The sequence below is a fragment of the Rhinoderma darwinii genome, chromosome 13, assembly GCF_050947455.1.
Source record: "Rhinoderma darwinii isolate aRhiDar2 chromosome 13, aRhiDar2.hap1, whole genome shotgun sequence".
In the NCBI taxonomy this organism is placed as follows: domain Eukaryota; kingdom Metazoa; phylum Chordata; class Amphibia; order Anura; family Rhinodermatidae; genus Rhinoderma; species Rhinoderma darwinii.
In genome coordinates this window covers 21593062-21605283 of record NC_134699.1, presented here as the reverse complement: position 1 = coordinate 21605283, position 12222 = coordinate 21593062, and the positions used below count along the sequence as shown (strand labels likewise).

General features: G+C 40.1%; 1 protein-coding gene across 2 annotated transcripts in view; it reads left to right on the top strand.

Moving 5' to 3' along the window:
- RARA (retinoic acid receptor alpha) overlaps positions 1–12222 on the top strand; it is a 117513-nt gene that overhangs the window by 16931 nt on the left and 88360 nt on the right. The gene's annotated exons all lie outside the window — the stretch shown is intronic.

The window sequence follows — 12222 nt, the reverse complement described above, 5'->3', positions numbered from 1 at the left end:
GTTTATTCTATATTGCTATAATAATAATTCTCATAACATTCATATTGGTATGTGTTGGTCTGTACCATATAGTTAGGTGCACTGTTTACACATATGATATATGGTCTAATACTGCTGAACTGTGTACTGAATTATTATAGTCATTGTGTAGTAGTGGTAGTGCAGTATTTGTTTCTTTTTTATTATATATACTGTAGAAAGAACGTGTGGCTTTTTGCATATAACAATAATATATATATGAACGTTTATATATATTATATATGGTGACATTGTAGAGCTCTATAGTGTGTATATACACATATTTTTTTTCTCTTGCATACAGTACAATTATAATTGACACATCCTTGTTACTATACTGTTGACAAATAAGAGATAAACGTAACATATGATCTAACACTGTATTTTCTATCATTTCTATCTATCTGTATGAATCTATGAAGGAAGACATGTCACTTAGGTTCATGCACTACAGTTTGTATGATGTTAATATTGTGGATCATATTAGATGTATATTTTTTTTAATGTTTTCGCCTAAGATACCACATCATTTTGGAGATAGACTACAAGCTACATAGCAATACATACTGATACATATGACACTGCATGGGAGAATATCCTGTGAACAGTATTAATACATAGGTCCCTGGACTACATATATGAAATAAACACATGTGACGCTGACCTACAATACAGTGTATTTTATGGCAGGTAATACTATGTAAAGTACTGACACATCTGAGACCGGGATATGTTAATGATATGCAGAGTACAATATTGAGTCATACCGTACCCTATACTGATATGTAGGATACTGGAGAATACAGAAGCGCATGCAAGATATCACACTGACCGGTATGAAACTGGACCGCATGGGATTCTGCACATTGGATAATGGTACCCCCGAGACTGGAGTTTATGGGAGAATGCAGGAACATAGGAAACTGAATTACATGAAAGAACAAAAGAGGAAGATCAAATAAATACTGATACATTCAAAGCTTTATTACAAAGGAAAACATAAAATCTTAAAATACTGATACATGCAAGTGTGGACTACACGGAGTATGACAATGCATATGTATGAAATGTGCCTACGTACAAGACTGCACTACATGGGAAATGGCAATACGTATGTATGAAATATGCCTACTGGACTACACGGAATATGACAATGCATGTGTATGAAATACACCTACGTACAAGACTGGAGTAAATGACATAAAGCAACGTGTGAACAATGAACTATACGTGCCAGCTTTGACTATATTAGATAACACAGTATGTGTGTATGAAATAGTCATGCACACAAGAATGGACTACATGAGATAACAATGCCTGGGTATAAAATGCTTATACATGCTATACTGGACTACACGGTATGTGTGTAAGAATTTTACAAGATCGGACTACATGAGATAACACCATGTGTGTATGGAATACTCATACATGCAAAAATGGACTACAACGGATGATATGTGTATACAAAATACCCATACAGGCAAGACTGGACCACATTTATGCCAAAAATAAGGATTCATGCATGGTCCACACAGGATAACACAATGTGTATGTGTAAAATACTTCCATATTACACAGAAAAACCAGATCTGTCTCATGCTGCTGCCAGCAAGATTGGACTACAAGAAAGTGTGCACTATAATAGTGATTTGTGTCATACTGGACTATGTGGGTCAGCACTGTATGACCATCATATATTTTTAAATGGGGTTTACGGAAACCGCTATAATGATCAGAAGTGTCAGCCTGAACTACTGTAAGCAGGAGAAAAGTTTAATTTACTTGAGTATATATCGGTATACTGTAATGAGCATAGGCTGCAGGACGATAGAAACACTATATTGATCACACATGTCAGGTTCAATTACAAAGAAAAACGCTGCAAAGATCATACATTATAGATTGGAACATATCGGAGTTCACTATAATCATCATGCATGTAAGACATGGGGAAAACACAATAAAGATTATACTAAATGTCACACTGGGCACAAAACTGACCATGCATAATACATTGGAACATATTTGACGGAACTATAATTAACAAATTCTGTATAAATGTATCTTTTTTTTTTTTTTTTTTTTACTCATAAAAGGTTTGTCCAGGATTACAAAAAACATAGCTGCTTTCTTCCAAAAATAGCACCACATCTGTCCGCAGGTTGTATGCGGTATTGCAGCTCAGCTCCATTCACTTAAATGGAACTGAGATGCAATACTAGACACAACCATGGCCCTTATACACGGACCAATGATAGCAGGAACGATCGTACTTTCCAACGCTTGTTCCCGATCGTTGGCCTGTGCGAACATGGCACCGATCAGCTGACAAACGAGAAAAATCTAATTTGTTGGCTGATATTTTAAGCTTCCTAAAAAATATCGTTTGTCGGGAGCACATACATCACCCCGTGTAAACAGGGGATGTACTGCCGACAAGATGCAAAATGTATGGGGACGAACAATCGTATTAATGATGGTTTGTCCCCATACTGACGATTTGTAAGGGTCAAACTAAAATGTCAAAATAATTGGGTCGATGACTGAACGATAATTTCTTAGTCTTAATTAAAACTGATCGTTCATACATACAAGATGTGAGCAATCGTCTTCATTTGAAGAGACAGAATCCCATATGTATTGTATAGTTAATGTATATCTTGAGAAAGTTCTGGTCCTTGGTAACCCTCCAGTGAACACCAACAAAGTCTCCTTTAAAACCCTATTGAGTCTACAGATGGTCAGATACAGCACCTATCGCACTTATTGGATTACTTGTTGCAAGAATTTTCGTTGTTTTTTTTTTTTTTACCCTATAATGGAAGGTGAACTGTGATTGGTTGTTTTTGGCATAAATAATACTTTGTTTTTGTAAAAATGTTTTAATACGTGAAACTCATTAACCAATCCCTGCTGCTGATCTGTTTATTGACATGCCAGCAGAAATTAATCAGTTCCCTGTCACTAAAACCACTGAACAGAGCTCTCAATTCGAGTGCATTATATTCCGAATGCGGAAGCAGCTGCCTCCGCATGTTGGTGGTTGCTACAGAACTAATTCACGTCATAATGATGTCACAGGTTTACCAGTGTCATTACCTAACCCATGGTTAGGGGGGAGGAAAAAAGCCCCAACACTTCATGAACCAACCTGTGGTCCTATACAAAGGAGAGAATAGAGAGGTGTTTATGTGGCTGCTCCCCTTTAGTAGGCACATTCGTAAGATGTGCCCGGGGGGGGGGGGGGCGCATACAAGACACTCCAGCTTGCCCAGGGTATTCTGGGCTGTACTATAAAAAAGGAGCTGGTCATTAAGTAGACAGAGATTTTGTGTGCATCTGTTATGATACAGGACTGACATGCAGTATAGTTTATTTTTTCCAATTTGCCACGCTTGGAGTCGAAATAGTTTTGTTTTTTTTACTCTTAATATTTGGCAGCTGCTTCATAAGGGTCGTTTTGCTTCTGTCTGCTTCAATACTACCGTATAATAGATCAAACTAGATAGACGTCATGTTTTGGGATTTTTTCCAACCTTACGGTAGGATAGAGGGTGGCAGACAAGAAAATCCCTTTGTTGGAAGACGAAGAATGGCACTGATGGTGATGTAAGTGCAGGGGGATATGGCAAGGCTGGAAAATGGTATGAGCTTTTCGAGAGGAACCAAGGCGTTCTAGAGACTGGATGGCTTAGGGGAGTGGGTTGATGTTGGAGAGTGGGTTGACTATATGTAATAATATTGTGTTTGTGATTGTTGTAAGGTAGCCTCAAACCTTCGGCAGATTATAATGTTTCATTCCCACCATCTTGGAACGTAATTTGTAATTTGAAGGAGAGTCTCTTTTCTTGAGGCTAGTCAACCAGTTTCTGACTGAAATTGGGATCTGTTGTGTAGATCGGTGCAATGTCTTAAAATGCTGCAAAAGCCTTTAGTAATGTTCGATCTCTATTTAGATATGGCTATGGGGTCTTTGTGGTATAGCCGACGTATTTCAGAGCGCAATGACCATCAAAAGGTTCTGATTGGAAAAGAATCAATAGTTTGGTTAAATTGGTTACACTGTTACAACACCGACAATGTGGTTTACTGAATCTGACACTTCCCGTTAGATAATTTAGAGGTTCTTCAAGGGTTTTCAGATAGAGACGGCTGTGAGAAAGTATGTGTTTGACTGTTGTTGATCTTCTGTAAGTGAACAAAGGTGATTTTTGTCTCCTTAGAAGTAAATTCCATTGAGAATCCATTTGATCTTTTTTTTTCTTCCAGTATTGAATGTACTTAACATTTGTAGTGCATAAATCTTTGCAGATGCACTGGAATTGACTAGGAATATTAGTAATCTATTACTTGAAGTGGGCACTTTTTTTGTGATCATGGAACCCATTTGGTCTTTTGGGATTTGAAGATTCCTGACTGTTTGGTTGGGTTAAGATGACATTGGGAAGCTTAGAACTCCACTCGTTGTTGTATGAATTGTATGGCTTCATTCATTGTTTCATTCCAGATAAACAAAAACATGTTTCATTGAACCTTCAGAGTTGAGGGACTCGAAAGGTACCATGAGTATGACTCAAAATCCCAAAACATAGACAGGGGCATAACAAGTAACCATGGGGCCCCATAGCGAAACCTGTAAGAGGGCAACCCATTACCCACACCACCTCCGGCAGCAAGTGAAAAGTTCATGATTATTTGCACTCCATGTGTATGTTCCTTCTTTCCTTGCAATATACATTAAATCTCTGTCTGCTCCTAAAGGCCCTTTTACACCGGCCGATAATCGGCTGGTGAAGCGAGCGACCGATCAACGATACAGCATGATGATTGGCACTCGTTTGCTCCTGACACACAGAGCTATGTGTGGGGACAGGCGGTCGTTACACTCATCGATCATCCCCATACATTATTATCATGTCAGCAGCGCGGCTCCCTGTTTACACAGAGATGTGCTGCCGACAACGATAATATTTTACTTTTTTAAAACGATACGATCGGCAGATGATCGAGTGTTTGCTCGATCATCTACGAATCGCTGCCCGGTTTACACAGGTCAATTATCGGCAACGAGCGTTTTAGGAACGCGATAATCGCCCAGTGTTAAACCCCCCTTAACACTTTATCTCCCCTTTGAGTGTAGGTGGGCTCCTTTGTCTGTTTTCCTGGTATTTACACCCATGATCAGGGCAATATTCGGGTACAAGATAGGGACATCAGGGTTGAGAAGCTCTTCATTCGTTGTACTATCTGAAATTAAAAAAATCAAGTGGACCGAGTCAGATAGTAGGGAAGAGCAGGGGCATACGTCTGTAAATGTAGATCAATATAATGAGAGAAATTACAGGTTAATGACTGGATACTGGATATAATTGGACGTCTTGTGAGAAGGGGGTTGTTTCAAGAGGCTCTTCTGTATCTTTGATAAGTGGTAAATGGATGGAAGACCTGACTCTTCTTTTCTTTAACACTGCCTTCATATACACTTCTCATATTATCAAACATTTTTTTTTTTTTTTTACACAATCTTTACGCCTACGTGCATATTATATAAAATAATGCTAATTAGTTATTTAAAATGTTTATTCTTTTTATTGCACCATTGCCTGAGTAGGCGTCTAGTTAATTTCAATAGTCATTAGATCACTATTCTTTGCATTGTGTATATAGATAGCAGAATGAACATACATCATATTATCCCTTCTGCCCCCAGCCCTAGTGAAAACAAATGAATATATAGTATCAAAAAGTTATTTATTTATTTTTTACAAGAAAAGTAATTGAAGCTCCAAGCCTATCCATATTAACTATCCAGGATGGATTATGCAAGAGCATTACGTGCTTATGCAATAACGCATGCATATGACGCAGAATGTGTGCGCTATACTCCATGCACAAAAATGTTTCCTTGTCACCAATATTTGTTCTATTTTCTGTTATGCCTTTTTCCCCTATGTTACACAAGTAGTCTTGGTATCGGTGTATTGAATATAACGGGAAGCTGGTCCCTCTCCTTGTCTCGCTGGTATCTCCGCCAGACTCTCCTTAGTGGCGTGAGCTCTGCTACATCTTAAAAGGACAGCCCTATGTCAGCTGGTCGGTGATCAGCCACATCACTTCTGATTATTAGGACATACTCAGAACTATCATACCTTGCCTGAGCAACAAGGTTATTTTGATCCTGTCCATTTGTGACGGTGTCTTGTTTGCCATTTTGGATGTGATTGACTTTGTCCTTGGATGGCTGGCTGGCTGCCCTGACCGGTATCTGTTTTATGGTGATGCATGATCTCTGCCAGCCCTGACCTTGGATTTGTACAACCACACTTCTATTGATTCTGGTACCTCGCTTCAGAAAGCAGTTTGGGGACGTAACCTGGAGATTCCCTGCAGAAAGTCTATACCTCCACGAGTCCACAGAGTGCTTCTGTCCAAAGGAAAATTAGAGAATTAAATTTTTTTGGGTACCTGTTCTGGAGTAAACTAACAACATGAATCGTTTTAGCGTTTATCTCTTTGCACATTTCCCCTGGGCAGTTATGATTCTGATTGTGCAGAAACGAGCGAATTGTGACGGTAAGTTCCTGGTGTAAATGGGCCTTTAGGATGGGCTGGCACAGGGTGTTTGCTTTGCAGCTATTTTACTTCTAAGAATATCACTAGTTTTGGCAACACTAAAACATGTTCTAGGTCTAGTTGGGCGATGCCCGTCTTCGGGCGACATGTGGCTCTCAGAGGAATGTGAATTCATATGGTGCAGTTGCCTTCCGATCCTATGATGAGTGCACTGCCCAACCATCCAAAAGACTTTGTGTCCACCTCCGGTATAGAGGCACTGTGTTATCTTTCCCATCCCAAAAAGTTGTCATGTGTATGTCAATGTATATATATTTATGGACTTTTTTTTTTTCTATGCCTGCGGTTTGTGTCCCCTTAATATGTATTTTGTATTTTGCCAGAACAGATCTCTGTAGACATTTTTTGGAAAGCTTTTTTCTTTTTTCTTTTTTTCCTTCGGCTAGGTCTAATCCTGCTATATGGAGAAAATGCCGGCCACAAATACAGCGTAAAAGTCATATGTGTGTGCGTCTAAACCCTTGACCCAGCATTGATGGAGTCAAGGGTGGCGTTTGAGGTCCTTACAAATGTGTTGGGTTGACCACCACTACAGTAGGTGTAGCATTTTAACGGTGTCTTATTTCATGATTGATATCAATGGGGAGAAGAGAGTTTTTACATGCAGCTTCAGTAGAAATGATTATAGGAACAGCTCTCTTCTGGTAGCTAAATTGAAGAGTTGGTACAATGCATGTATTTATGTTGTATAAGATATATATATATATATAATAGTGTTGTTTTTATACTCTTGCTTCCATTGATCAGTTATGTGGGCACCAATTATATACCGTAACGCAAGAATCTTTGCCCTTATCACAAAGTCCACAGAGGAAGGTGGAGTTCGGACTAACTTGCATTGACGCTGTGAAAGATTAGAGTGGGTAGATCTACTAGACACAGAAGATCTGAATGTACTACATAGTTTGGTTTGTATATTTTTACTTATGTTACTTTAGTTATTCGCTTACTCGTTTTTATCTCGGTTTAGGTGTATGTGGCTTTAGGTAGGAATAAAAATACATTCTTTTTTTTTTTTATATTAAAACTATCAGACGAAAGTTGCATCTTCTTTATAGCATGTGGTCCACTTCTTCAGCAGCTTTTTTAGATGTTCACAAACTTTCTCGGCTCACAGTATAACCGTCTACAGCAGAGGTTTACGTTGGCTCAGTGGTTAGCACGGTTATCTTGTAGCTCTGAGGTCCTGTTTTCTAATTCAACCAAGGGCAATATTCATCAGCTTTTTTAGATGTTCACAAACTTCCTCGTAGTTTGTATGCGCCCCCCCCCCCATGTTTTTGTGGGTTTTCTCCGGTTACTGCGGAATTAGTTGGTGCTATATAAGCAACAGAAATAAATATTAATAATAATAGTAGACACATTTCTCTCTATGTAACAGAAGGGGTTAGTATAGAGGGGGGAATGTAGAAGAGGTTGCCTTTATCTTATTGGTTAAAGTGCTGTGCATTGCACTATGGGATGTGAGGGCAGCTGAAAGATACTTCAAAGTGAGGGCAAACATCATAGAAGTGAGAGCATGCTCACACAGCAGACATGTACAGCAAAATAACAAATGTAGATTAGGAACAAAATTTCAGGCTACACTATATGGATAACCATTTAATACAGAATCCAGAATTTCTGCAAAATTGACCCAATTTGGAAAAATAGGAGAATCAGAGCTGGCAAAATGGGAAATATGGCATCACTCCGCTCTGCCGGTTCTGAAGGACTCTGCGGTTTCTGTGGCTTCGCAGTTGGTAGAGGGGCATCAAGCCCTTAACTGCAAGGCATGAAGACAGGAAAAGGACTAGCATGATTATTTTTCTGCAGTATACCTGCCCAGGTCATTTCTGGTTATTTTACAGACACTGAACTGGAGGGCCAACCTTCACCACTGTCACAGTAGTGATGGTATTACATTGTTGATCATCTGACACCTTGGCGGTCGTCCCAGTCATGCTGAAGTATCAGAATTTTACTATGGATGGATAGATGCACGGACGGATGGATAGATAGATGGAAGAAAATAGACATTTATTTAATTTATGGAATGAATCCGGAAAGGTCGTCTCTCATAATGGTTTTAACCAGTGAGATGACATTACATTATGCCCAGTGTTTGGTCTGTTAAGTACAAAGTTCGTCTTGCACACAAAGCAAGGCACAGCGAGTCCCTTGGAAGTACTTGTCAGAGTACTACAGTACAACTAGTATATGGCAATTTTTTGACCGTCTACTTGATATGTGTAATTTCGATTAAATGGACCTATGTGTGGGTAATAATTTCTACTGAAATTACTAATATGGTAGAACCCTTTCGGCCCTGACAAGTGTATTTCCATACTGCAGAATGGCCAATTATTTCAATGGACGCATGCTATTGTACGCACTTGTAGAGTATAGCATATTTAGCTGTACATAGCACTTGAGCGTTGCTGGCTTTTAAATTGTATTTTTGAGCTTACTATAACATTTGGTTGTGCTGTTCTCGTCCTGTTGCACTCTCTTACACAGCTAATAGTGTGACTTTAAAAAGGTATATGTTGTGCAATTTCTTTAGGTCATTTTGGTTTACATTGTGTCAGACAGTAAGAAAAAGAAATCTCAGTAAGTATTAAGGCATGCAGACATGTGTGCCTGGCAATTAATATTTCACCATGCACGGCTCTCCTGTATATCACATGGTTACTCCCCGAGTGCTGACAGGTACAAGTTTTCTTATGGAGCAATACTGTCAGTTGTTTGCATGAAGATTAGAAAAAGCAGGGGTAATAGATGAGAATGTAACATTTCCTGTATATGGCTTTACACTATAGTCACCCTCTAATTTTTAAAGAGACTCTGTCACCACATTATAAGTGCCCTGTCTCCTACATAAGGTGATGGGCGCTGTAATGTAGGTGACAGTAATGCTTTTTATTTTAAAAAAAATCTTTTTTCACAACGTTAGGAGCGATTTTGGTTTATGCTAATGAGCTTTCTTAATGCCCAAGTGGGCGTTGTACAGAGGAGTGCATGACGCTGACCAATCAGCATCATGCACTCCTCTCCATTCATTTACACTGCACTAGCGATATAGATATATCGCTATGTGCAGCCTCATACACAAGCCCTAACATTACTACAGTGTCCTGATAATGAATACACATGACCATCCAGCCTGGCCGTCATGTGTACTCAGAATCCTGACACTTCTGACTCTCTTTTTTGTGAGATTCCAGCAACAGATACGAAATCTCGCGAGATCTCGGAGCTAAACGAGATTTGGTGTCACTTGCCGGAATCTCACAAAAAAAGATTCAGAAGTGTCAGGATTCTGAGTACACATGACGTCAAGGCTGGATGGTCATGTGTATTCATTATCATTAATAAAGCTCATTAGCATAAACTTAAGTCGCTTGTAACTTTGTGAAAAAAGATTGTTTTTTTAAATAAAAAGCATTACTGTCACCTACATTACAGCGCCGATCTCCTTATGTAGGAGATAGGACACTTATAATGTGGTGACAGAGTCTCTTTAAGGACAGTCCCTGGGCCTTAAAGCGACCCTCCAGTCCCAGGACAAAATTATAAATGTGATCGGGTATATGTAGCTATATTACCTGGGGCCCTCCAGTTGCGCTCTCTGCCGTGGATCCGCCGCTTTGGGGTCCTGGGATCGGAGGGTTGCTTTAATGCAAAATCTGTAACAGCCCACCGCCTACAATGTGCCTATGGGTATGTTCAAACACTGAGCCAAAAACGTCTGAAAATACGGAGCTGTTTTCAAGGGAAAACAGCACCTGATTTTCAGACGTTTTTTGAGCAACTTGCGTTTTTCGCGGCGTTTTTTCGGCCGTTTTTGGATCTATTTTCAATAGAGTCTATGAGAAAACGGCTCCAAAAACGTCCCGCGAAGTGTCCTGCACTTCTTTTCACCAGGCTGTAATTTTATGCGTCGTCTTTTGACAGCGACGCGTAAAATGACAGGTTCATCGGCAAACCCATTGAAAGCAATGGGCAGATGTTTGCCGACGTATTGGAGCCGTCTTTTCAGGCGTAATCGAGGCGTAAAACGCCTCCATTACGCCTGAAAATAGGTCGTGTGAACCCAGCCTAATAGTGGTGTCATCTTCTGGTGCAGAGGTCTCTCAGGCACCAGGGTCTTGGTGCACCTGCTACTTCTGCACCCCTCATATCCCTATGGACCCCTGTCCACTTTTGAGCCTCTTAAAACATCATATTTGGGATATACTTTGAGCAGAGCTGTAATAAACAATTGATAAGATACCCATGTACATACCAATAGGACCTGAAAAAAAACATTGATAAAGGAAAACTTAATACTTGTCAGATTTACGACACGCCACTGCTGAAAAGGATCATGTGACATACTCTCTACATATACCTAAGAAATGGGAGTCTCAGACTGCATCATATGATCCTTTTCAGAGCTGCTGACTGGCTGTGAAACACCATGAGACTCCACAGAAATAAGAAGTTCTTTCTTTCAGCACTTTTACTTTTTGGGGCTATGTATGGGTGTAACAGTACCCACTAGAATAACTCTATTAGACTCTGTTCACATCTGCGTTGGTCATGTCCGTTGCACCGTTTCCATCATAGGAAAAGAACAACGAAAATGACAGATCAGGTCACATGACAGACACCAACGTCGTCCGATGGAACCCATAGACTTTCATGGGTTCTGTTGGGTTTCTAAATGCTGCTTTACTCTGTGAGTAATTTTTTACGAAATCGCAACAGAGAAGTTAACTATGATTACTATGTGTAGGTTAGGAAAATAATTGGTTCCCACCCATGGAAATTTGTTCGATTTATTGTGACTGATTGAGTAGTAGAGCCAGGCAGCCCACGCGCCCCAGACACCACAATACAGATGCCACATACATCAAGCTATGTTTTCTGATGAGAATTTGCAAGATTGTAATGGTATGTTCTCGGGCGTAACTAGGAAAGACAGGGCCCCATAGCAAATTTTTGTCTTGGCCCCCCTTCACCTGCCCTCCCAACAATGAACATTTATCAGTTCTGTGTGCAATGTAAAAATATAGCTAGACCACCAGTGTACTCTTATTACCTTTTAATTACATGGTTACGTAAATTGTAACAAACAGTTAAGCACTGATATTATAACATTTGTTATCACTTAATTATGTTATTTCATGGTCATAATGGTTATTAAAAAAAACCTTACCCGAAACATAAAGCAGCGGGACACAACGCTGTAGATAGTGCCACACAGCCCCCTGTAAATAGTGCCACATACCCCTCTTGCAGATAGTGCCACATACCCCTCTTGCAGATAGTGCCACATACCCCTCTTGCAGATAGTGCCACATACCCCTCTTGCAGATAGTGCCACATACCCCTCTTGCAGATAGTGCCACATACCCCTCCTGCAGATAGTGCCACATACCCCTCCTGCAGATAGTGCCACATACCCCTCCTGCAGATAGTGCCACATACCCCTCCTGCAGATAGTGCCACATACCCCTCCTGCAGATAGTGCCACATACCCCTCCTGCAGATAGTGCCACATACCCCTCCTGCAGATAGTGCACATACCCCTCCTGCAGATAGTGC